Source organism: Acomys minous, assembly GCF_964271855.1.
Source record: "Acomys minous genome assembly, chromosome: 3".
NCBI lineage: Eukaryota > Metazoa > Chordata > Mammalia > Rodentia > Muridae > Acomys > Acomys minous.
In genome coordinates, this window is record NC_140485.1 from 49,313,986 (window position 1) to 49,340,122 (window position 26,137).

At 37.0% G+C, this 26,137-nt stretch overlaps 1 protein-coding gene across 12 annotated transcripts in view; it reads right to left on the minus strand.

Annotated features, from left to right (window-relative positions):
- Positions 1-26,137, minus strand: part of LRRC4C (leucine rich repeat containing 4C) — a 1,246,033-nt gene that overhangs the window by 134,870 nt on the left and 1,085,026 nt on the right. For 4 of the 12 annotated variants that reach the window (XM_084776621.1, XM_084776631.1, XM_084776624.1 and 1 more), the window contains exon 2: positions 26,063-26,091. The exons of the other annotated variants lie outside the window; for them this stretch is intronic. The gene's annotated coding sequence lies outside the window, so the exon portion shown is untranslated. The remainder of the gene's footprint in view (positions 1-26,062; positions 26,092-26,137) is intronic. 12 annotated transcript variants of the gene reach the window in all.

Sequence of the window (26,137 nt, forward strand, 5' to 3'; positions counted from 1 at the left end):
GTACACTTGGCTCTGGTAGAGCAGCCCCACTGCGTGTGTATCTTTAGTATAATTATATCTTCAAAGCTGGTAGAATGATAAGGTAAGCATTCTATGTAGTCAAAGAACACATAGATGTGCACGTCTCTAGAATAAAACTGAAGGCCATGCTGTATCTGCAAATGAATAAGAATACCTCAATTCACCTTTATCTTCCATAAACATCTGCACAGGGAACCTTTCCAGCTGATGCACTTAACTCTCTGGTCTTCAATTTTATCTGAGCCCATTCTCAACTGTATTACAAACTTGCATGAGAGACAACTGGAAGTTTGTGTGATAAAAAGTAATTTCATCTGAGAACATTTTTGTCTAGGCTTTCAAGTTCCTTTGAATCCTAATGGCTCTCAATTTTTCCCATCATAATATTTGAATAATGGTAATGATTTTAATTCCATAATTACAGTAGCACACGTGTGCATATTGTTCTAATACACACAATGCTTTCACTTATTAGTCTTCCTCCCACTATTTAGAATTTAAGATCCATAGATGCCATTCATGTATTCTTATTGTTTCATTCCAGAATTTTCCAAAAACTTTTTATAGAGAAAACACTAAATCACTTTTGGTGATCAGTGTAGCTAAAGTGCAAAAAAGGCCCCAATTTCTTTGTTATATTCTGCTACATGTTTTTAGTTTATAATTTATTAAGTAAAAAAATTATATTTCAGTCCTTAATAAATTCTGAATAGGAAAGGTGGAAAAAACATTGAATCACCAAATTAGTCTTCAATGCTTCATGAGCTTTATTTCCTATGCAAATGAAGCAGAGAGCAAAAAGAGTTCTTTTTTATCTTTTTGTCAATAAATCAATACATCTGAGACTAATACATCATTGTAAGAAATAACAGAATTATTACTAAACAACTCCACATGAAGATAATGATGAAGGTGAGGAGCAGTTTCTAAACTCCATCAGATCCTTACATTGTATCATGTCAAATGTCCTTCAGTTCAAAACTCATTCCAGGTTTCATGTCTTCCAAACAAGGTGAACAATAAAAAACTATGTACTTATTCAAAGTCTCAGATCTTGTGAGTGACGTGTTAGAGCTAGAACTGAGGAAAGTAGATGCCTCCTAGCTGGTGTTATCAGATATTCAACCTGCAAAGTCTCCTACTCTGCACAAAGATAAAAGGACAGCAGTAATAAAAGGAATCTGTACAAGGAGCTTTTCTGACAAAGGACAGGGACCAACATCAGAGAATATCATTTATTAAAAAAAAAAGTACCAGTGAAAATAACATACAGGAAGAGAATATCCACTCATACAAACCTTTGCCATTTCTCTACCATCTTATTTTCAACATTACTATTTTAAAACTTAAGCCTAAGTTTTCCCAAGAGAAAATTATTTTTAAAAGAAAAAAGAAAACACACAATGAGCAACAAAATAAAATGATTGATTTTTAAATGTGCAATAAACTTTAAAAGAAAAGAAAGCTGAGAAGAACGTTATTAGCAAGAAATAAGAATAAATTCAGCTGCCAATGAGATATTTTTCCTTTTTATTTAATGAATTTTCAGCCTACTTAGGTGGGCTTGACGCACTATTGGAAGAGAAGATAATTCATTGTGGAGGATTATTTTTCGCTCTATATGAGAAGGGAGGCATATGGTATTCCTCAATAGAGTAACAATTATGAGTGGATTTTCAGTAAGATAATGTAGGAGTGAAATTTCCAGCACCATGCATAAGACAAAATTCTGGGAGGAAGAATATGAATGCAAATATGGCATGTTTTCTCAAGGTCATATTCTTTAAATGAAGCTTCTTGACCTGAAGTTGGTTTTGAAACATTATTATTTTTTAGAGTCAACAGTACTCAGATGAGGATCAAATCAGACATAATGTGGACCAAGCAGAAATAGGCCCCGATATCCCAGAGTGGCAGTACATGTTGTATTTCCAGATCTTGAGAACAAAAGGAAGAAGATTGTAAATTTAAGGTAAGTCTTGACTCATTAAGTAAGGTCATATAGAGGGACCACTTAAAAAAGGGAAGGAGAGAATAAGAGAAAAAGGAAGGGAGAGAGGAAAAGAGGGAGGGAAAGAGAGAAGGGGAGAGGAAGCAAAAGCTGGATTGTTAGCAGACAAGTATTATGTGCATGGGGAAGGAAATCTATTCTTACCCCACCTGCTGTAGCTTCTTCACTCCTTCTGTTTTATTCCATGAGACAAATGGTCTTCTAGGTTTTGGTGTAACTATTGTTTTTTATAAGTTTATTGTTCTTTCAATAGCTGTGTGTGAGAAACTGTCACTGGCACATAGTAAACTGTCATTAAACATTAGCTATCCACTGAAAGAGCCAGTAGTTAGAAACAAAGATTACTATGTTCCAACCAACACCAGGCTGATTTTTTTCTCTCCTGGAAAAAGCACCACCTGAACTGTATATAAACCACAACAGTAGATATTTGCTGAAAGTGCAATTTTAAAATTCATTATGCTTGAGGCAGATTTTTATATACCCAGATTTAAAACTATTATAATTAAGCTTCTGATTTAAGCCTCATTTTCAAGGTACCTTGAAAACCTTGTTTAAAACTTTAAATTCCTTAACATTTATACTGGGGACTCACTCATTCCATTTACTCCATTATTACACAACTCAATGAGAAACAAGGAGGGTTAGAAAAAAAATCCACATATTCTCAGGTTGAATTCTCATATGGCTCAATATTGAAAGACTTATATCATTAAAGCCATAAAGAATTGTTTTGTGGTTTTCTTTGTTGTTTTGGGGCTTTTTGTTGTGTGTGTGTATATATATGTGTGTGTGTGTGTATGTGTGTGTGTGTGTGTGTGTGTGTGTGTGTGTGTGTGTGTGTGTGGTGCACGCTCATGAGCCCTGATACATATATCTAAGCTAAAGTCTGTGACCTGATTTGGAAAGGAATTTCTATAAGATCATTCTTTTTATCCACTCAGCACTTACCCTGGGCAAAGCTGCCAAGAAGAGAAATTTCTTCCTTCGGACAAATTATGCGTGATATTTGAGAGAGCCTGCTCTCACTCTCCATCCAGCACTGGATGAGAATGGGACACTTTTCATGTCTTTATCATGTACCCAGGTTTTACTCCCTGCCCCTCTATTGGAAACTTACAAATCACAGCAGGCACCGACTATCCATTTCTACATATGTGGCATGAATAATAGGCTACTTCACTGAAATAGAGAAACACATTGTTTAGTGTTGTTTCACAACTCCAAACTGGGTGGCAAAGGTCAGCTTTTCATACATCACATTTGAAAGGGTAGTCCAAGTGGTTCTTGTTCAGGGAACTCCGTTGTTCTGAAGGCAGCACAGATTAAAATGAAGTCTCCTTGTCTTCTGAACTCCCTTCATATGCAGCACAATTAATATTTCCTCCTTCTGTCTTCCCATAGCACCTTGTGCAAAATTCCATCAACATTTCTTCACTGTGCTATAAATATCTGCTCCCGCCAGTGTCCTTTTCCCTCGAGTAGGCTTGGTAGTTCTGTCTTTCATTATCCTCTTGGCATGATTGATCTCATTACTTTGCCCTTTAACTCTGCCTTATGTATTTCATGTTGGTACTTTCCCATTTCATTTTATTATTGCAGCTGTAGAAGTAATTTAAATGTGCTTTGAGAATACACATAATGTTGGGAAACTTAATTCTTCAAGTTACTATCTTGGCTTTAAACATTTTTAAAGGGGCTTTAATTCTGCACTGCTTTCTAAATCCTCCATGGCCTAAATATCCTCTGCCAACTCTGTGTCTCAGATTAAAAGCTGCACTAGCGGGAAGGACACCAGCAGGAAGAGGAGAGAAGTGGCATGGGAAATTGAATGGGAATAAAATGTGAACAAAACACAATGACATATATGTAGTAAATGTCATAATTAAAGCCATTTTGTATGTTAATTAAAATGTAATTATAGAAGCATAACTGTGCATGATTGGAGACTGAGAAATATGGAAATCAATAAAGTAAATTTAATATTTAATTTCCACTGAAGCCCAACTGATGAAAAAGATTGGATTGTCTTTTCCCCCCTAGAGGATAGACACAGCAGGTATCAAATATTTCTGCAAAATTTAACCCCTTACAGCACTAACATTGTTATTTGGCACAACTGTGTTGTCAGGAATTAAAATCTGATCAGCAGAATTAAGATTAGGGGGAAAAGTCCACATGTGAATAAAATTCAGCTCAAGAATAGGCGTTTGCAGTCTGCATCTGATGGAGGGATTAGATGCATACATAAATAAATCATTAAAATCCTAACAGGAGTCTGCTCAGTTCATGCTGATTCGAGTTGCTGCAGGAGCAATAGCATATCTAAACATAATCCATTTATTTGCAGGATGAGAAGAAAGAATATGACAGATTTTAAACATATACAGAAGACCCATTTCTGTATTCATACATTGGTTACTACGTCTCAGTAGGAAAAAAGAAATTTTTCAATGTGTCTCATTAGAATAAGAATAAAGAGGATGAAGGTGCTAGGAGGGGAGGAGAGGGAATTTGAAAGCCACAGTCAAGTTGTATTACAATCTATTTCAAAGCACCTTAATAATTACTAACTATACAGAATACTGGATTATTGTAAGTAATGAAAATGAAAAAGAGAGAAGTGTGTTTATAGTTGTTATTCTAAGTGGGTATATTATGAAAAGCTTAAGGCAACCATCACCCACAGGTTTTCCTCATATTACACAGTACCAAAACTAAACAATCATTTCCACACTGAACAGTATAATTCAGTTGGTTAGCAATATTGACTACAGGTAGCTCAAATTGGTCCTAGCTACACTACCCATGTTCTTTCAGATTTCAGAGCAAACACACATATATTAATGTATACACATTAACATTTTGATCATTTATGTCAATGTTTTGTTTTAAATCGTGTTTCATTTTCAAAACTTTCCCTTTTGGGGAGATTTCAGTGGCATATAATATTTCTGCCATACAACTGGCATATTAATCATATACTTTCCGTGAAGGTGGTAATGGGTGGGTGACTAAGACTTTTGAAGGGTAGCTTTGTGTTATTTGAAAAGAATAATTCTCAACTAGGAAATATGACCAATGATATTTTTATTATCATATGTAGTCTTAGCATCTAATAAAAGTTTATTTGAGCCTGGTTTATTGACTGGGTTATAACTAAGTAAGCGGAAGTTCTTTTCATGTTTAAGGGCTTCTTCAGTGAAGGTGGGCACCATCATAGTTTCATGAAACATCTGTTTAAGTGAGATGGCTAACAGGAACTGATAGAGACTTTTGTGTGTGCAAAGCTGATAGTATTTTAGTCATGCTGTGGTCTGAATCTTCAGGAGAAATTTTGATTTAAATAAATAGAGACTTATAAACTGGAGATGAAGGTAGAGAGGTAGAGAATGAACCATGATGAACATTATATTAGATTTCATGGTACATAGTGTGATGGGCTCACTCCTCTCCATAGGATGTATTTAACTTTTGTCAGTTACTGGCTTTCTGCTTCATAAGTTTCCCATTTCAAGCCTTTATGCTTTCCATGTTTTCCTTCCTTCTGGAGATGAAATTATAGAGGGAGAGCAAGTCAAAGAAAAGGAGGCAAGTCAATCTTTAAGAAAATGTAAATGAGGGGGACCTCTTCCTCAGTCACAGTCATAGGGGAAAATGGGAGGAAGGGAAGAATGGGAGGATACAAAGGATGTGATAACAATTGAGATGTAATATGAATAACTTAATAAAATATATTTTTTAAAAAATAAATAAATAAAAAGAAAATGTAAAGAGCTCCTGAGTTGTAGTCTCATACCTTTGTCTCAGTGTAGTCCCACAGAGCAGGGGAAAGATTAGGAAACCTTTCTTTCCAGTCAGATGGAGACTTTAAGCACTATCCTTTGATATGGTAAAAGTCTTTAAGACAACTATCTTTCTATTTGGTTGTTGCCAAACAAGTTTTCTAGTGTATTCTTTTATTTTGTTTCTTGTTACAATAAACAGCTAATGTTATTAAGGATTACCAGCCAAGAGGCTTCAACCTGAGATACAAAGTCAGAACAAATTGCATCATGGACCCTTTATTCCATAATACCTACAAGCCATTATGTTATCTTCTGAACTGAAGAATTGGTGACAGATAAAATTCTTTTTAATATCAGGAAATTACTGCAATGCTTTCATATAGGGCTTCATACACATATGATACTGAGATTTAAATACAAAATACCTCACATAGGCTCATGCATTTGGCCTCTTGTTTTATTTTTGAGCTATTTTGAACTCTGTGGGATGTTTAAGAGGTAGAACCTTCCTTGAGAAATGAGTCATTAGAGGAGGGTCCACATCTGCTTCCTGCTTCCTGTTTGTAGAGACAATATGACCAACCACCTCACATTTCTGCTGATGTGGCTTATCTTCTATATATGGGACTGCATCCTTCTAAAACTAGCAGACAAAATAATTATTTTTCACTTAAATTATTTCCTGTTCGGCATTTGATCATAGCAATGAGAATACAAATATCTGACTATGGATATTGTCAATGTTCTTCATGAAATTAAGTTTCTATGAATGTGTTCTATAATTAAATGGAAAATCATGGAAATTATCGAAAGTATAAATATATGGACATTTGTTCTTTATATAAGAAAACCATGGCACTTGGAAATATTTTTAGAATTTGTATATCAAAGTGGCAATGGGAAAAAAAATTGGCCATGAATAATTTTCAAACACCAGCTAAAAGTATGACTTTGACTCATGACAGTTTGGGGACTCACAGAGAAGCTATTAAGTTCCATAAAATCTAAACCACATTGTATATTCTTCAGGCTCTTTTGTGGAGATTTTGAAAACATACTTAGAAGCAAAATCTATCTCTATAGAATTTAGAGCTTAACTTACAGGAGATTTTGATGCAGAATCATGTTTGAGATCCACTGATTTAGCATCTTGAAGTAGAGTACTAAAGTAACTTGCTTTGTGAAATCTGTTGCTTCACCCACTTAAAATTAGCTTTAAATTCTGTACTTGCCAGCTTTTATTCTCTGAATTAAGAGACTAATTTTGGTACTTAGAATGCTCTATGTTTTAGATAGAAACTTAGCTTATGAAATTTAAAAAGATTGTTCTGAATTTACTAAATCCAGAGCTATCTTAGAAACTTTTTTCAGGTTCTCAACTCAGCTGTATAGCCTTCCTCCTACAAAAGCTGAGATGTAACAGTAATGAGTCAACACAAATCTTTGGGCAGCTGACATAACGTTATAGTGGTTCTCAGACTTCCTACTGCTGTGACCCTTTAGTATAATTCCTCATGTTGTCATGGCCTCTAAATATAAACTTTTTAGTGTTACTTCATAACTGTAATTTTGCTATTGTTGTGAATTATAATCTGAATTTCTAATATGTAGGGTATCTGATATGTGACCCTTGTGAGATTATTGCTCCTCCAAGGGGCACATGACCCACAGGTTGAGAACCACTTATAAAAAGAAAATAAACTGACAAAAAATATGAAAAACACATCCTGAAGTTAATATTAATTCCATACTGACTATGCCCTCATAAAATGAACAGCGCATTGTTATTTCATGACACAATGAATTGAATATTGTTATTTCCAGGCACAGACACTATCGTTACGAATACTTACCATGATCATCATTTATGGTGGGAAAGCAGTATTTAAGACTCTTATGTCCATAAGAAGCCTTTGATGACAGCAAATGATCATGACAAGATTCAGTTCAAACTCATGCCAAACTTGTCTGGTGATATCATGATAGTTTGATCACCACCGTTCTCACTGTCTCTTAGCTACATTCCTATCCTCTAGCAAAAGATCAACAAATAATAAATTTTGGAGAGACAAATGGAGGCACAGAGAAGCATTATATTTGAGACAGAGCCTGAAACATAATAGCTATTCAAGGCTTGCTACCAGCATTGCAAACACTGAACTTGAGTAGTCTTAAAAATCACAAAAGATGTTCATCCATGAGTAAGATTGATACCAATCAGGCATCCCAGAACACTTTCTGTGCTAGTTTCTAATATCAACTGCATAGACAAACACCCTCCACAGAAAAAGCAACTGGCCAGCCATTCCAGAAACAGTATCACATTCTCTTCCAGTACACATAAACCTGAAGCCCCTCATATATTTAAATTTTGTGGTTTCCCCTACCTTACTTTCTCTCTCCCTTATGTGACATGCTCTCTCTCTCTCTCTCTCTCTCTCTCTCTCTCTCTCTCTCTCTCTCTCTCTCTCTCTCTCTCTCTCTCTGTGTGTGTGTGTGTGTGTGTGTGTGTGTGTGTCTATGTATGTATGTGTCTATGTATGTCTAGAGTCTACTTCAATCATTCTTCACTTTATTTGAGGGGAACAATTCTGTCCTCCCAATAAATCTGGAGCTCAGCACTGCAGCTAGTCAGAGAGCTCATAGCTTCATCCAGTCTCCATCTTCCCATCCATAGGGTTCTAGGTTTGTACCACTGCCCCAACCTGTATGTAGGTGCAGGGGGATCAAACTCAGATTCTTGCACTTGCTTGGCATGCACTTTGCTAACCATACTAATCCCTACCCCCCTTCATTTAAGAACTGCAAAGAAGGTAGTAAAGACAGAGAAGCTATATTTCATAAAACACAAAAGAAAACTACAGCTGGGTTAAATGTCTTTCCATGAATAGCTAGACACAAAGAAGGGAGACTGGATGTTAAATTTCTCCTCTCACAATGAAAGGATAACTTTAAAACTATCAGAATTTGATAGTGGTAAGCAGATCTCAAGGAAACATTTAACTATTTGTGCTGAACTGCAATATGTGAGTGTCTGAAATGCTGGCCATCCTGTCCTCATGAAATAGCTTATAAAAATGCAAGCTTTAGACTGTGCCTGACACATGGAACCACTGAAGTTTTCATACTCACCACTAAACTTTTCACTGGAGACCCTAGCCCTTTACTCTGTCAGCTCTAACTGTAGACCCTCATATGTCAATGTTAAGCAGAGAACATGATATCAGTGAAGTTATCATGTGTGAATGACGTGGACTCAGTAGACGCAGCTGGATCCTTTTTATCACCATAACCTAGAGCCATGGATTTATGTTAACATTGTATTCCATCCTATTCTATAACTTAACAAAATAAGAACAAACCACTCTGAGCAGGCAACTTGCATTCTTTTCCATTCATAGCACCATTTATGCAATTATATCTTGGCCAGGATTCCGCCCTGCTCTAGTGCCGTAAAATACCATGGAAGATCTCAGCATGATACATCAACTCATGGCTGTCTAATACAATGAAGAGCTTTACATTGCATAGGAACTAAGAACTGATACCCTGGGATGACAGCAGCTGAGAAACTTGCCTTGAATAGAAGTTGCATGAATATGCAGTAGGTGATAATAACATATTTTGAGACTTTTATGAGAAAAGAATTGTTTGGTGATCATTTTATCCTACACTTTTTTTTCCTGCTATGGCCTAAAATAACTTACAAAAATCAAACTGTCCCACAAATGTGGGGTAGAACAGTTTCAATACTATAGACTCAAAGAGTAGTAGAGACTTCATGCTGAGAACAAAGTACAATCCAACTTTCCTTTTTACACCTATATCAAATGTCTGATTAAAAAACTGAAGCTTATGAAAAGTAGAATTGAGTCCTACATCTGTGGATACTCCATGTAAAATTATTCTCAAAATCACTAACCATGGAATCAAGATCCATGCAAAGGAGTCTGGGAACTCTATGAAATATATGAAAGATTAAATGTATGAAAGGAGAAGGTCAAAACTCGTATAAATTTTATTATATTTCTCAGGAATAAGAGCCCCAAAGAAAGAAAATATGGCTGAAGGGCTATGTAATTGTTAACAAATTAAAACCAACAAGTATATATTATTTTTTAACAAGAAATCACATTTTTGTCCCTTTTTTGCTCAGTTTTAAGCACAAGTCATTGTAAGGAATGGGTCTTTGTACACAAACATTTGATTTTTTTCAGATTCGTAAAATGCATTGAACAACTACTACCTATCAAGGAGATACTCAAGGAAGAATATGTCAGGCTTCATACATAGGCCAAACTCAGAACCATAGGTAAAGATGGGTAGTAAATTTAACTAACTATTGAAAGGTGTGACAAACACCTGGATTAGTTTGTGTGGTGTGCTAGAAGGTAAGTGATAGATAAGATTATTGGTGTGATGATAAAAAAAAAAAAAATAAGATCCAAATGTCTCAGCAATCAGCACAATATTCAGTAAAGGGAAAGAAGGAAGAGTGAAGGTGAGTGCACTTGACACTTTTTAACTTGAGAACAACAAAGAAGAGGTATAGAAAATTTTAAACATGTTTATGTACTACAACACTTGTCTTTTTGCAAAGCTGCTTTAGACAAGTCACTGAATGCTTGAATAGCTTACACAGGAAGACCTCTTTAAAATGATCAATGATCCATTACCAAACACTCTATTTTACCAAAAAACATATTTTATGACTTCCATAGTCTTTTCAGGGAAATAAAAAAAAATCCATGGATCTTTATATAAATTAAAATATGTCCTCAAAAATGCAAACACGATACTACATTGCATGGTCACTGTTGGCACATTTGTAGTGGTTTCTATTTGTCAAAGCAAAGGACAAAGCCATGAGATATGATCATTAGAAATAAGCACAGCACTACATTCTTCAGAAAAATGAGGCAAAGGCTTTGATGTGGCATGTGATATTCCTTCTTATAAAAACAAGGAGAAAATTTCATCTAAGTATATAGACCTCATGAGGTTAAGGCAGGAGGGCAGAGGCTGTGGGAGAATCTCATATTGAAAGCCTATCACTTTAATCTTCTTACATCCACAGAGAATTCTCCAGGTGTATCAAAAGACCTGAGTTATGGTCAGAAGCCTGGGAAGGAATGAAGTAAGGGATGATCATTTCTGGGGTCACCAAGTTTGCAGTTCCTGTCGGATGCAGCTTGCTCATTTGGCTGCGCCCCAGACATGTGAATACTTCTGAGAAATAGCAAGACAGATACACAGTGTGGGAAGTCAGAGAAGGCTTCAGGGGCATATCAAGTGAGGGTGGGGATTCCCGTCAAGCCTCTGGCCACATCCAGGGCTTCCCTCTAAATGAGTTAATATAAACATCAAACCAACTGCCGAATCAATGAATTCACCTACTTAATTTTGTAGTTAATTAGTGGAAGCGAGTCCGAAATTAAGTGCTTACCCTGCGGAATAGCCTCACATGCACAGACACACAAAAAGGCAACTGTGACATGGACAGAGACTTAGCCGGACATAGACAGCTGAGGAAATGAATATATTTGATAAGCCTGATAGAAAGGGGGACAGGGGAAAGGCCAGAAGATGTAAAGAAAAGAAATAAGCCATCTGGAATTTATGAGAAAGCAAGCAAGGAAAATGCATTTCCATTCTCCAAGGCAAAGATAGACCCATTATCTGCAAATAGGTCTATGAAATGCCTCTGACTCTGAGAGTGCTGAAGGGAATATTGGAGAGCAATACTCTGAATCAAATTCCTCATTTTACAGAAACAAAAGGCTCGGAAAAGAGAGGCGACTTGCTTAGAGTCTTGTGGGCAGCCAGCAGCAGCAGTTTTGAGCTCCATTTGACAACAGCACTCAGCAGCCGGAAATGGCTGTCAAGCCATGCTCCTGGAGAAGGTTAGGAGAAATAAGCCCACATTTCCTGTCTTACTCACAACTACCTGCTCAACATTTTCACCAAGGAAAGAAGTGCCAGACATGGCAGCTGCTTGACATAGGCTTCTGGCATTTAATTTGCTAAGTAATAACATTTGGTAGATAATTTAAAGTCTATGTACTATTTACTGTCAAAACATACTCAGGAGAGTGGGGGGAAAGGCCAGTCTTTTAATCTGGTTAATATCATCGGAAAGAGAAGACATTCTGAATCTTGTCGTCTACCTGTTACAGCATCTGCCTTTTCCGGGGGGGGGGGGGCTGGGTAAGTTTCATCAAAAACCACTGTGTTATATCAGAATAATGTGCGGACAGAGTCAGAACTTTGAAAACATTAAGACTTACAGCTCCATCTTCCTCTTAGCACACTAAGGAAAGAGCAGTTGAAGGAAAAATCAGCTTGCATGTGTGAGCAATTATTTTGGGAAGCTCAGCCATCATTTCAGAACAGCAAAACACATTGACTTCTAGAAAATCCAACACATCAGACCCAGCCAGGAACCATTTCTTGATTAGTAAGATCCTGATTCTTGTCAGGTCATTAGCTGCAGAGTATTCTAGTGTTGTTGCTGCTGTTTTTTGAATTTCTGATTTTGCATAGCTCCTCTATAAAAAGGCTCTGAGTAAACTTCTCCAGACAGTTCTTTTTAGTTCAGAGGTGACACACCATACATGGTTACCCCCCAAAAGGAGAGTTGCATGAGTCCAATTAGATTCTCTTAGAGAAATTAAAGAAAATCTAATAAAACCTCAAATAATATTTCTGTTTTAACTTTATTTTTAAATATTTCTTTATTTTTTAATTACATATGTGGACATTTTAACAGAATGTATACATGTGCAGATTTTGTGTGCCTGGTGCTTGCAGAGTTTCAAAAAGGGCATCAGGTCCCCTGAAACTGGAGTTATGAGTGGTTGGGAGTCATCATATAGGTGCTGGGAGATGAAATGGGGTTTTCTATAAGGGCAGTCAGGGCTCTGAACTACTGAGACAACCCTCTATTCCCTTTGAATTCTATTGAGCTCAGTAGTTAGAAGCAGAAGAGATTTTACTTTCATATTGTGAAGCAGATAAGATATATACATCAAATGAATACATATTATCCACGTAATTATATTCATATATTACATACGAAGGTGTGATAGCAAGGGCCGAGCAGTTAGGTCCAAGGACTGGCCTCACAAAGCCCGCACATTTATTACATGAGGAATCACAAATAATGAGCCTGCACAAGAACTACACACACACACAAACCAGGACATAGGCATTACAGCACAGCCAAGAATACTTATTGGATTGTTTGAGGGAAAAGAGCTCAGATACAAAGGATTTTGGAAGAAAGCCAGGTTACAGGGTTTGGAATCTATTTCACAAGTGAGGGTTAGCTAGTAGAAGCCAAGCACAAAAGGAGTGCTTTGGGAAGATAAATAACTGGGAGGAGAAGGGCAAATCAAGGGGTGATTATAGTTATTTGGGCCTGATAAGTGCTAAATGCTAGAATAAGGATAGGAAGAGGGCATATTCTGCAGTCAACAGAAAGCAAGATTCAACTCTGGCTTGCCTGCCTGAAGGGACAGGAAGCGAGGTTTCAGATAGCATAAAATAGTAAGCAGCCGCAGTAAGCCTATCCCATCTGTTTTTAAAGCCTTTAGAGTTGGGGATCAAAAGCCAAACTGATATTAAAGTCACTTTATATCTTTTTCACAGGGGATTTTTGGGTCAGATACATAGTAGGCAATGTGAATAATTCCATAGTGTCACACCATGACCTAAATCCATAGCCTATGGCCTCAATGCTCAGTCTTTTCTCTTGAATTTTGAATGCCAGAAGAAGATGAAATGGCATGTGTCTTCAGAAGACAAGATGAATTTAGGACACTGAGATAAAGGCATAGGGAACCAGGTTGTGTGTGTGTGTGTATGTGTAAGTGAGCAAGTGTTTGTGCTCTTAGATCCTGCAGACCTGCCATGCTGAGCCTGGCTTCCCTGCTGTTGCAGTGTCTGCATCTTAAGCAAAATAGAGAGTGGTACACTAGAGGACTCCGGGCTGACTGAAAGCCGTGCTTCCATCTGGTTTAGTGTCTAGCTAGCTGAGAATGGCGATTTCGTTTAGGACTGTCATCTTAAAGACAGTACCTGTGGTGCTTCCTGGTTCTAGCTCATGTACCATTCAAGTAGGAAAGGGATACAGTTTCTTAAGCCCTCTGGGAAAACCTATCCTATTTCTATGCACAAAGGACAGTGTGCAGTGATCACCTGAGAGGAGGACTGGAGATATGCTTGTACGGCGAGGTTTGTGACTACCAATATCATCACACATTTCTTTTAAAATACTTGAAATATTTTATTGAGTGTTTAACAATGTCATTGGGCTGTAGAATTATCTCCGTATTTAAAAGCACTTGCTCTTGCAGAGGGCCCAGGTTCACTTTTCAGCACCTTTATGGTGGTTCACCATCGTCTGTCGTTCTAGTTCTAAGGGATCTGACACTTTGTTCTGATCTCTGCAGGCACCAAGTATGCACATGCAAACGCACACACATAAACTCATATGGTGACAAAACACCCATGCACATAGACTAAAAGGAAATTATCGAATCTAAATAAAAATGTAATATGTTTTTGTTTATCACATTTACCTTAATTCCGCACAGACACTCTGATTTAATTTTTTAAAACTTAACAATTTTTGTACTTCAGTTTGTGCTGTCCTATACTCCTATGCATAAGGTCATCCACTGGAGACTGATAGTTTATACACCCCTGAAAGAAACTAACTGCTCCCTCCCCCAAAAGTATCAACTGCCCATAGAGCTTCAAGGGAGGAACTCACCAAATCCTTCCAACACTATGAAAGAGAGAAAGACTACCAACTACTAATTAATATCTATGCAGGTATTAGAAGCTTAGTAGTTAGGAATCACAGGAGTATGAAATTTTTGTTCACTCTTACAAATAACTGGGTTCCTGTAAGACTCTTGGGTTTCAGCTGTGGTCATTTTTAGTGATCAATATATTTAAAGCAGTTCAGCAAAATCATTACTTCTGAATATCCAGAGGTGTGGTTGGAGCTATCCTGGACAAACCAGATGCCTTAGAGTACTATGACCAACTGTCAGAGCACATAATCTCCCTAAAATACAATTATAAACATAAAAATAAGTAAGGCCAAATAAAAGAGTTACAAGTCTTAGGTATCTTTTAATTAAGGTTGGAGGAATCAAATGACAATGCGATTTTAAATTCTGTTTTGTTATATATATGTCAAAGTGTTTGCTGACAGTTATGTCTGTGCATTACATGGCTGACTAGTGTGCTCTGAGTCGGAAGAGGATGCTGAATTTACTCAGACTGGAGTTACAGATGGTTGTGAGTTGTCCTCTGAGGGCTGGAGATTAAATCCAGGTCCTACTCAAGAGCACCTAGCACTCTTAACTTCTAAGTCACCTCTCCAGATCCCAAGTTACAATATATTTAGTAAGAAATCCAATGTTGTGACAAAGTAGCTAGCCGAGAATCCATCAGGGTTGGCTGAATGCAAGCAGTCATTGTTGATATTTATTGGCTCTGTGATATGAATAGGTGACTGAATCTCCCTAAGCTTCCCTGTTCTCTCCCTTGAAAGTTATGAGCTTATTTACCCATACACTCCATATTTATAAAGAGAAAGTATTTAAAATGTACCTTGTAATCAATTAATAAATAGCATATATTACTGATTGTCTTTGCAACATTATTGCTTCTGTTCTAAAGATACACTGAGATAAATCACTCATAATAACCCATTAACACCACAGCTATAAGATTGGTGGATGAAATGGCAATCCTCTTATTGTTGTATCATAACAGAAAGAATCTACCTCATTGATTTTTTTTTTTTTTTTTTTTTTTTGGTTTAAGAATCTTTTAAAGAAGCATAGAAAGTTGGCTTGGTGACCAATTCTAAGCACACCATTGCATCATACTTTTCCCAGTATGAATTCCACAATAGCAAGACTATAAAATGTAATAACAATTCTTCAGTCTTTGGGTTTGGTGAACAGTCTCTTGCTTTCAGAGGAGCAAACATCCAGACAGATATCTGAATGTCAGTAGAGTCTCCTCTTGTCAGCCAATGAAGAGGCAAAGGAACGTGTGATATGTTATGTGTAATATCAAGCCTGGGTACAGTGAATGGAGAGATCAGGACGAAGCAAGGACACTATTTCCAATCTGTGTTCTGACAAACAACGTTAAATCAAAGCTGAGAGAAGCATGGCTGCAGCAGGTGACCAGAAATGTGGGTGTTTGAGTTTTAAAGGACATCTTCAGTGTACTTTCACTGACAGAAACAATTCTTTTGCTCTTGCTTTCATTTCATTTTCCAAATAAGCTAGCTTTTTTTCCCCAAAACAAGTATGTACCTCTAAGTATGAGAGGAACACTGCAAAGGAAACATCAATGTGGATCAAGTGCTGTACAAAAACTGGTGGGTATAGACAGATAATTTTCAGTCTCTGAGATGGCTAGTAAATTTCTATACATATAAACAATGTATCATCATAGATAATCCCAATGTAACTAACACCTCTAGCAAGTTAGACTATGAAGCAGCAATGCACACTACCACACTACTGGATAAAATGTAGACATATGTGAATTTTCTCTTCAGTATACAAAATGGGATTCTTAAAATTTCCTTCATTTGATTTTTGTCTGCTATTACCCCTTAATTCTAAGTGAGGAATGCTCTTGAATTTTAAATATATTACTTTCAAGCCAGCACTAGTCTGTGAGTGGGTATATGAGTTGTGCTAGCCTAGTGAATACAGATCGTGAGATGTTTTCTGTTAATGATGGAACAAATGTGGTTATTCCCAAAAAATGAGAATTATGCATGGAAAAAGACTAAACCAAGAAGAATTGAGGTCCCTTTAGAGTTGTGAACAGCTAGGTCAAACTATGCCTGACTTTTATAACCTTGTAGTTATTTTTGGTTTTACTCTTCCTATCTATTTTTTAATTTTATTTCTAGACTAGCTAATTACTAAGATAGGTCCAGGTCATCAGTGTCATAAAAAACACTAATATGTATGAACAAAAATCATGTGTCCATAATTTAAAATTTTAAGACTACAAAGTCAGGAAGGAAAAGAATCTTAAAGGCTATCTTAAATTTAGAAACCCATTCCTTTTTTCCATTCTCCCATGCTTCTCTTACCATGAGTCCCTCCCTTTGGGAGGGATAGCAACCATGCATGCAATCTCACCACCTTAGAAGCAGAGGCAGGAAGATCACCTCACTGCCAGTTAGAATCCAGAATCATCTATGAAACAAGTTTGAGGCCAACTAGCACTATATAATGAGACGTTGCCTAGAAATCCAAGAGGAAATGGGGGAGTAAGAGAAGTATATTATAGCAAATATTTAGAAGTATAAAAAGAATGGTGATGAATGCTTTTAATGTGTATTTTCAATTATACTTTCATCACTTTTACTAAAGTTATTCTCATATTATAGTTGAGAAATTTGATGTTAGGAAGTAGGAGGAGGTTGCTTAACCAATAACATGAGGTTTATTTATGCATTTATATTATGGATCCGATAGAATCATATTGCATTTTAACTAAGGGCAAGCAACTGAAATAAGCTATATGCAATGTATGGCAGCTGATGGTACAGATGGGGCTATATTCTTGGACATACAGTTTCATTCTAAAATCCTTATTATGTCAAGCTTGGAGGTGAGGGGAAAGCAAAGAGTGCCTGTGTATCTAATAGCACAAAGGTCCCTCGTGGCTTATTTGGCTCAATCTACCCTTTCTTTCAGGTGAGTATCTGGGGATATTTGCAGGAAAATCAAGCTCAATTCCAATGTCATCCTGGGAAAAACATTGTGTAGATGTCAGCACCCAGTGGTTGGCTTAAACTCTAAAGTGATTCTTAGAATCCTTAACATTTCTTCTCCACAAACACCTATGGGATGTGCTATGTCTCATCCCTGGCTGGGCTGAAAAGGCCACAGGAGCCTTACAATGAACAGTAGACAGAGAGTGATGGGACTGAAGCCTTTAGTACAGACAGAGCCTCTGTCCCTTCTTGGCTGCTGTGACGAGCAGCAGGGCTGGACCCAAAGTGATGGCGCTGTGCCGGCAAAGCACTTTGGCACATGCCAGGATTTGAAAGGCTCTAATGAGACCCATTTCACAATTCACCAGCCACGTGCATTAAGCAGGCAAAGACTCAGTGCTAATATCCTCACGATATATCCTATGGTTTAGTCTCCAACAGGATAGAGTCCCCTCAGCAGTTCACCTAGCCAAATCCTACTCCCTCTGTGTCCCACATCAGTGAAATAAGCTAAGTGAAAGGCAGCAGCATTCTAGCTTAAAGAGACAGGAGGCATTTCTAACTGCAGCTCTGTCATGGGTATACAGGAACCTTCCAGGGACCTGCAATGCATGCTAATCTCTGCACTGATTCAGAGAGGGGGCTGCTTCATAGTAAAGCCATTGTTCTTTCTAATTGTCAGAGACGGCTGCTCTGCACTTGCCTGGAGCGATCCAATTAACATATCACCACAACACCAACCATTATAATATGTTCTGTGTCCTACCAACAAGGGAAAGCCCCAACCCTGCTTCCATCCACAGCGTCAGTCTAATTAGGTCTTTAATATGTAAACAGAAGGGGAGGAAACAGGAACCTGGATAGAAGAAGACTATATGCCTGAATTACTTTCTGTTACAAGTGACCTCCAGGAGTGGGGCATTTTTGTTGTTAATGGGTGATCCGTTGAGAGAAGTGATAACAGAAGAAAGGATAGAAGAAAGAAGAGGACAGAGAGGAAGGCAATAGTTAGAGTGAAGTCTTGCAGGCACTGATGGAGGAAGGGTAAGAGGGAAAGCCTGTTTGATGCTTTAGGGAATTGAAAACATGTAACTTCTGCTGGAAACGATTGCCATGGCAACATTCAAACAATACAGAGAAAGCCTTCATAGCTCCGTTCTTGCCTTCCTGAACACCACTGCGTTGATGTTAACTCTTTTCGGTGCCTTCTAACTTTCAGAGGTACCCCCACCCAAGTCCCCTGATGATACGTGTGAAGGCTGGTTCTTGCTTAAGTGAGCCTCTCCAGAGATTGAGAGCTAAACAACTACCATTCTCTCTACTGCATCATAACAGCTGGTCGAGATTATTCTCTCTCTCCCTTTCCTCATCTCTTTCCTTATCCCCTCAACCCAAGATTATGGGAAAAAATCTGCACATCTGAGATCGGGCTGCAAGCCAAACAAAAATCTATCCAGAGAAAGACATCTTTATGCTTCCAAAGGTCACATAGTTTTCAGAGAAACTCTGTCTTAATTATTGAAATCTCCACCACCATTACCAAGCCATCATCTAAAGAACACACACCCTCTGTCAGGAGAGTGAATTTCTGAATACTACAGTGTGTTCTCTATCTAGTAACCAAAATAACCTATAAATGAACATCTGCATTCATAATAGTATCTCCATTATAGTTTTAAACATCAACCAACTTGGCTTGGACAGGACTATATCTACACAAACAGATATAGTTTAATAGATGCTAATAATTATGAAAATATATTAATAGTCAGAAGAAAATTGGTCTAACCATTTTAAATTTTAAATCTGTGAACACCAATACCCTATACCCGAATTAGGAATGACTTAAACAAAAATAGTTTGGTGGCTTTGTTTTTTGCTTTTTACATTTACTATTATTTCTTGTTCAAGCCGGCCAGTAGTGTGGTCTCAGCAGTTTTTAGTTTGGCAGGGAGGAAGCACGAGATTCACCATGACTCCTCCAAGTTACTCTGCCCTTGCATCTGTCAATTCTCAAGCTCTCAGGCATTATCATGTTTAGGTAGCAGTGAAGATGTGACTGTTTTGAAAGTCCTGGCATAAAAACGTGTTGGGAGAATGATAAAGGAAGAGTAAAGTATTCTAAATACTACGAACATCAGTATCAATGTACTTTATCTAATATGAAAATGATTGCTAGTCTTAACCTATAAGTGGAAGATACCTGAAACTAGAAGAAACATTTCGAAGAAGGTATAACAAAATGTAAATATTCCAGCATAGTCAAAACATCCATTTTGAAAGACTGAAGAATATAATTCAAACATAACAGTCGAATCCTTTCATATTGTCCTTCACCTAAGTTATTATATTCTGCTGTTTCTTGGCAGAGAAAGGAGAAGCCATTATTTGAAAGCAAGAGGCCAAAGCAATTGGATTCAGGAAAGCCACCGGTTCATATATTGTGAAAAACAGCTGCCCTTTGATAGGAAGAAGACTATCAGTCCTTACCCCTCATTCCTTGTTTCAAGTGTTTATATACAGGCTTGAAATCCATAATCTTTGTCGTAGACATTCCTGAGTGGGAAGCCAAACCTCACCCTACTTTGAATATTGTGCAGTGAACAATTTGGTGCGTGAGGGGGGGCAGGAAATAATATCTGTGAGTGATGCCTGTGAGGAATGCGCAATAAGCATACTAACGCTGTATGTTAAAGCATACCACTATACTATATATAGCCATATTAAAACAGACTTCACAAGAACAGCTACTATCAATATTTTAAAAGGCCAACAGGAACTGTAAGTATATTCAGAAAATTGCACACATTAATTCACCTTTGCTATTCAATCTATTTGTTATCAACTCATTGTAGAAAGGTATAGATAGTATATTTTAAGAAGTGATGGTTGACATGTATGTTTGCTATTATTAAAAGCAGAGAAAAAGTAAAACAAATTTTAGATATAATGCTGATTGGAAACATAGATCACTAGAGGAAAGAATGTGACTTTAATTCTAATGAGGACAGTATTGCTAAACTAGTAAACTACATTAAAGGCCAAACTGAAGTGATATGTTAGTTCTTTTCAATTGTTTATAGGTTCTGCCCAAGTAAATTGTTATTATCTTGATAAGTGTTAGAGATTACAAGAAGAATATGATGGGTCTTTATCTAAAGCCACAGTTGAGCAAGGTTAGGCAAGTAAGTAGATACATTACACCAATGACAAGAGCTAGTGCAAGTGTTAAACAAGATGCTCCTGAGGAGGAGAAAACAACACACCTATGGGTCTAGAGGAGCTGGGTAAGAGTCTATGAGGAGGCAAGTTATTCTGAGCCTTGACATATGGAGCATATCCTTGGCCAGTCCAGTGTTCCTTATGATGTCCAAGTCAAAGCTACAAATGTAGTCATAGACTATAGAGCAAAGGCTCTTCAGCTTTACTTCTTGGAATACTCCTTGTAGGAAAATGAAAGATTGAGTATACTGAAGGAAAGTTGTTATTGAATAGGCATAATGACAGTATCTAGACCAAGAAAATTGTGTGATAGAAGCTGAGTTTATAATTGAATTTGATAACTGCTTAAACAGTTAGGTTAAAAAGTTAGCATGCTTGGAAACTTAGGTTAAGAAGATACAAGTATTGGAAACTCTAAATACAGGTTACCAGATGAAAAGCAATCCATTTCAGACCTTATGAGATTCAAGGAAGTAAGGGAGGTATTGTTGGTCTTAGAGACTAGTTAGGTCTCTCCACATACTATAATAGCCAAGGAATTGAATGGGATTTCTCTAAACAAACCAAGTATAAGCCCTGAGAAATGTAAAGGAAGTCTCACTCACAAAAGAGAAGAAGGAGAAGAAAGTGAAATGAGTAAAGAAAGTAACCAAAGAAAAATTCCTCAAACCTCTGAAACACCATCATGATCTGAGAGGTGAGCATAGCATCAAGTCCTACAGACTCCATGTAATTAGCATCATTAATGTGCTTACCCTGTGTACAAGACACTGTTATCTGAAGTTCAAATGTATGAACATTGACCTTATTCCTATAATCCTGAATTTATAGATAATATCATAAACATTTCTAAAAGCTTCTTTTTCTGAAATTTTCTTGAAACTGGTCAATTTCTTTTTCCTCTTCTTTTATTTCTTTTCTCTTTCTTTCTTACTTACTTTTTTTTTTTTTGACTGAGTTTCTATCTCTGGCCTTGGCTGTCCTGTACTCATTTTGCATACCAGGCTGGACTCAAAGTTATGGATATCCGCCTACCTCTGCCTCCCTGAGTGCTCGGGTTATAGGCATGTGCTACCGTGCCTGGCTTGGTCACTTTCTTAAAGACACACTTGAAGACACACTTGGATATGATTAAGGAATGAAAAAAATATGGCAGAAATGTGATCAAAGTAGATGGAGAACTCTGACTCCCAGTAACAGATGGAGGGAAACAATAAATTCTAATCTCAATTAAAATATTCAGAGTATCAGGTTGTATGATAGTGAACTGACAAGTTTGTTGCCAAGACAACAAACTTGAACTTATTGATACTGATCTTTAGTTTAGGTGATTGTAAGTGCCGTCTGTTTCATAATTACTTTCTTTTTGTTTCTGTTCCTTAAGTGAGAGTTGAAGTTAAAAGTGTTAAGTTTGTAATTCATTGTCTAGTATTTATTACACAGCTCCCAAGTGATAGATGACTAAGTTTGCCATTGTTAAGTGACATCTAAAGCTTCCAAAAAAATGTGCCTATTTAGATAACTTTAGGAATCTGCCTTAAGCTTGCACCAAAGTTGAAGTAAAAATATATCTATATCACACAAGTGCTCTTTAAAATTACTTGTAAACTTCATGATTTTACTGCCATTGTAAAAAAATATAAAAAAAAACAATATGATGAAATTTGATAGGAGAGTTGGCAAAATTTTTTTCCACCTTTTCAATCTCAGCAGATATAAGACAACACATTCAATCATGTTAAATGTTTCTGTTACCACTGGAAAATAACTGGATTTTCACAGGAAAGACATGGAGCTATTACAGTCCTCTCTCTCTGTGAGTGCTGCCCAAGTACCAGGTACTGTATATCTTAGCTTTCTGGAAATAACTATAAAGATAAGGGGAAAGATGCTCAGTTTTGCAGTGCAAAACTGAGGTCTAACTGACCACCGAGGGCCAAATAGTTAGCAGGTGCTGAAACAGAGTTAGAATGCAGTATTTTTCTGTTCTAAAGTCATAATAACTCCCTTGAAGATCCTTTAGTTCTCTCTTTTACCTTTTACCCATAGATTATCTATCAGGGTAATATGCTGTGCTCCTCCCATTAATTTCTCAGTCACTGGTTTCCTGCAATCAGACATTATATGCTCTTAATTACTAGGACTCCTAAATTCCCAGGTAATCAGGTATCAATGCAATATCAGGGACCAGATGCTTGAAGTAACATTATTTTTAAACTTCATTGAACAGAAGAGACTATAAGGCCGAGGGAGCTAATATGAGGCATGTCAAATATCACAATCCATTCAGGGCAACATAATAAATTAGGCAATGTACTAGTTCACACAGCTTTCAGATTTCAGGATTTCCAATAAAGCTTCTCCTCTGCCTCTCTCTGTGCATCCAGTCAGAACATTCATGAGGATTCTTTATTAATTTTCTATAGATTACTGAGAACATCGTGTGTGTGTGTGTGTGTGTGTGTGTGTGTGTGTGTGTGTGTGTGTCCATCCACCAGGGTATGCATATACACAAGTATGTGCATGCACTTCAATTCATTACAGGATGTAATTAAATGAAGCCCATTTAGTCATCAAAAGACTGGCTTTGCCTGAACATGGCAGTGAAAAACACAGTGTATTCCCTCAGAGAGAGAGAGTCACTAGCACATTGTTGCAGTTGGCAGACTGCATTTGTCTATCAGGTCAATTATTATTGAGTGAAATAATTTTGAATAAAATGAAGACATGGTAGCTTCTTGATTTCTGCCTTAGAGTGTCTTCTAAGATATTACCTACCAATCAGTTTTTGGTATCTATGATATAAAACTCTGGACAATGCAGCTAAATATTCATGGACTCTGTATATTATTTATAATTCACAAATTATATTCACAACTTTTGTTGGCTGATAGTTTCACTAAGATACCTCCAAGTGCGTCTTGAAGTTGTATGAGGAGTGCATAATTCTTTTGCTGCAGTAAATAGCATAACCAATAGCAAACTGGGGAGGTATGAGTTTATTTTAGTTTACAGGTTATAGTCCACAAAATAGGGAAGTCAAGACAGAAATCAAGGCAGGGTCCAACAGGAAGGAAATGATGAATGCTGCTTATTGGCTCTGTAACTATGGCTTAGCCTACTTTGTTAGACAACCCTTGACTATGTGTTCAAGGATGATACCTTCCACAGTAGGCTGTGCTCTTCTATATCAGCCAACAATCGAGGAAATGCCCCACCAAAATTTCCACAGACCAATCTCATCACGCAATTCGTCAACTGAGGACTCAGAATCCTAAGTGACTATATAGTTGTCAAGATGACATAATCAACACATCGATACTTCAAACTTAATCCCATCTGTGCTACAAAAGTGAATTGTAATGACCATCTTCCCTTCAACAAAGACCTGTTTTCTTCTTAGTGGAAACCACACATTACCTGAATATAGACCAGAGATGATCAACTTAAATGTGGAAATATTGAGTGCTTACAATACATGACATAAAGAAACCTGATTCACATATTTTTATGGTAGCCAGTTTCATGTGGTTATCTTACCTTTAATGTACAGATAAGCATAAAGTTGAAATAGGTTAAATGGTATGTATACTTCATGAGGCCCAGTGAAGCTAACTATTTGAGTTTACTTTGAGCATAAGCATCCAAGCTCATGCTGATTTTATTATAAAACAAACAAAAAAGTAAAATACAGTAAATTGTGAGCATTTCTGGTTTGGATTTTCATTTATGTTAATGGAAGTGAAAACCATGAACTTTAGGAGGCCTTTCCAAAACCTTTCAGATTTCAACTTTTTTTCAGTCTCAGTAATCAAAACCCAGTATGTTAAACATCAAGCAGACAAGAGTCTTATACACAGTATGCATATATGATGTAGATGTCATTAGTCATGGTAACTAAAGAGTACGATTCTTTCTTGGTATTGTTAAACGGAAGAAAGGTTTTAGGTAGCTCACTGAGGTCAGAGAACAGAACTACTATGGCAGACAAAGAAATTAAAAATCATGGTAAAGACCCACTGTGTAGACCACTGGCAAATTTGTCTTCTGTTTCACATGATAATATTGAGACTTAAATACATCTGCTACTTCATCTTCTCTCAAATACAGATTGAGCCCTCTTCTTTAATAGATATTTCATTGTGCAGTTAAGAGTTAGACTTATTATGAATAGGAAGGCTATGAATTCAGATAGTCGAACTTGTTCTCTTAATAGCTGTAATGGAATGATCTACTATCACATTTAAATGAATATTAACAAACACTTTTTTCTTTATTTATGCATTCCAGACCAAGATGACAGCATATGTAATCAAAGGACACTTAAAGTCCAAAGCTGACTTACACAACTTTAAGATTAAAAGAACACAAGATAGGTGCAGTTACTCTGTTCTTTCACTGTACCTAAATTATCATTTAAATATTTATTGCTCTGTTTTTTTCTAAACAGTATTTCGTATATAAAATGATATACTTTAAACAGTCTGTTCTGATAAGACCTTGGAATGGAAACCTTACAAAGAATATAGGTATATACCCACAGTCACTATGTTTGAGTGTAACCAGACCCTTAACATACTTGTCAGACTTAATTCATCTTCAGGAAATGTATACACAATAATTAACTCAAGAATGATCATGACAGACAGCCTGATAGAGAACCCATTGTGCTAAGGCTTTGCAGCACATCTCTTCTAAATTATAAAACAACATCTAATTTACCTAAAAATTATAGGTTATTCCTAACCCACAACCAAAAGGAGAGAGAGAGAGAGAGAGAGAGAGAGAGAGAGAGAGAGAGAGAGAGAGAGAGAGAGAGAGAGAGAGAGAGAATTGTTGCCTAAAGGATGCAGCTATTAGATTAGAGGAGAAAGAAATTTGAAATAACTTTAAAAACAGTACAAAGCTGTAGCTCTCTGTGTCTATGGTCCTCAGTAGACCGCTGTGTATACCAACCTACCCACAAATACACTAAGTGGCCAACTTCAGATGAAGTAGTTATTAGGTAGGCATCCAGCTCCACCATTACCAGGATTTCTTTCCTAGCTAACGAACAACTTGTATAAATTGCAGAGCCAACTGTTTCCCAAGCCAAAGGAGCTGATTCCCAGGTTCAACCTGGGCACCTTAGTTAAATGCTGGCAAAGTGAATCACTTCACAAGGAAGAGCTTCAGATGCCTGATCAGTGCAGAAAGAGGGAGCTACATTCCAGCACAGATTTCAGACAGATAACTTCTTTTTCTTACCTTTCTGTCTTCCTCTTGGGAACATTTACCTGTTTGCATAAAGGAAGGAGGGGAATAGAAAATCGGTGACAACTT